Here is a 2,138-nt window from a genome sequence, read left to right on the forward strand (position 1 = left end):
GGGGGTTGGACAATATGGAGTCGTTGGTATTACGTCAAATCTTGATTATTTGTCTTGCTGTCAATGGAAAAAAACAAACCATCCATCTTAAACAGAAGTCGAAATATGTGCTGTTGGAAAAGGTGGGGATCACCAGGTTTTAGAAGTAAAATACAAGAGAAATGGCCATTAAAGTTTTGTGTGACTTCCAAAGCTTGAGTCTTTGGAAGCTGGAAATGTTTATTTCTTTGTGCTTTTGATCTAGGTTTTCAGTAAAAGTCCACACCAAAATGTGGTTTTAAGTGGACATAGACGGTGTTTAGAGAAATAATAAGAGAACAAAAAATGTCCTACGGGTAAGATTGTGCGGATTTTTTTTTCTTTTTTGATTTCTTTATCATAAAAGACAAATGAAGAAGTCTTGGCTGAAGCAAATTATAGAAGACAGCTTATGACGAATATAAGAAAGCGACAGGCAAATTTCTACGGACACACAAGGCGGAAAGAAGCATTGGAGAATATTGTAACAACAGGCAAGTTTGATGGAAAGAGAGGTAGAGGCAGACAGAGGGAAAAGATGCTGGACAAGATGACAACATGGCTAGGAGCAGCAAAAACAACAGACACCATTGCTGCAACGCAAGACAGAGTGAAGTGGAGGTCCATGATCGCCCACGCCAGTCAGCAAGGCACCGGATGATGATGATCATGAGGAGCGCCTGATTTCAACACGATGCCGCACACTTGTATAATTTGTAATACCCATTCAGTGGCCCGAATCGTATCCGCCTCAGGACATCTAGAATAATATATATTATGTCCTATCACCAGCAGACTTTAGGCAATGTTGCAACGCATTGCGGAGCGCCATACATAGATCAGAAACTACGTGTACTAAATATTAAAAAATCACTCGGGTAAAGAAAACAGAACTGACACAAATAATATATATACGGATACGAGGTTCTGCTATTTCATTTTTCTAAAAGCCCGGCCAAGACAGCGCGAGGTCTTCAAGCGTTATTCAATTACCACGATGTGTGCTCTCAAAGGGTGAAAATATGTAACCCTGGGGTCTTTTTAAAAATTTTTTTTTACTTCTTTTGGGAAGTGTTTTGAGGGCTCTCGCAACCTCATAAGGTCTCCGCTCTGCCTGTCAGAGCCAACCTGGTCTGAAAGGGATACAATATCCCAGCAGAAAGACTGACATACAAGGGATTTTGGTTAGGGCTGGGCAATGAGTCGCTTTAGAAAAAATCCGGATAATATGTTAGTGCACCTCTTCGGCAAATAATAATATGACATGAACCGCTTCGGCGAATGGGTTAGAACCACTTTAACAAACTGGTTAGCAATACTTCAACACATGGGTGCACCCACTTCGGCAAACGGGTCAGGCAAGCGAGTTAAAGAGTCTGAATTCGGATAATGTTTCATTGAGAATTATCCGGTTATCCTTATAGATTATCCGGATTTTGCCCACCTCTAGTTTTGGTACACTGTCAGGACAAATCCTCCACTCCCTGTCAACATTGTACATTACAATTTTGTACTGCGACAACATTTTGATGCTCAATTGCCCACAATAAGGGTCTTGAACATCTAGTATCTAGCTCTCACTGGCCAAATTGAGGGCAAGCGAGGCTGGGGTTGGCCCAGAACAACATATTTAGGGAACCTAAACAAATAGGTAACAGGGAAAGATCAGGGAAACGTAGCTTTTTTGAGAACATCGGAGCAAAGGAATGAATGGAGAAACATGATCGCCGATGTCTGTCGCAGATCTGGCACTGGATGGTGATGAATTGCCCACACACTTTTCAGAGTTTTTCCAGCAAAATTGAGTATTGCCGAAATCTTAGTACATCTTGAAAAAAAAAACATCATGAACAGATAGAAAGATAATAAAATGCCGTTCTTTAAAAAAAAATTTCCATGGTACTCTGTGAACTATTCGTGTGACTCGTGCAGGTCTTCAGTTCCGGCACCTGATAGAGCACTTTTGTCCATTATTCAAAGTAGTTTGCGAAAAGTTGTTCTCAGATTATTACGAGTACATGTACAACTTGATTACAAATCAGTAGGTTCGCACATGCGATGCTTTAATTTTTTTATCAACAACATGTGTGATGTTTATATATTTGCTCAAAATTGAAAGG

This window comes from Aplysia californica, unplaced genomic scaffold (genome assembly GCF_000002075.1).
Source record: "Aplysia californica isolate F4 #8 unplaced genomic scaffold, AplCal3.0 scaffold00255, whole genome shotgun sequence".
Taxonomy (NCBI): Eukaryota; Metazoa; Mollusca; class Gastropoda; order Aplysiida; family Aplysiidae; genus Aplysia; species Aplysia californica.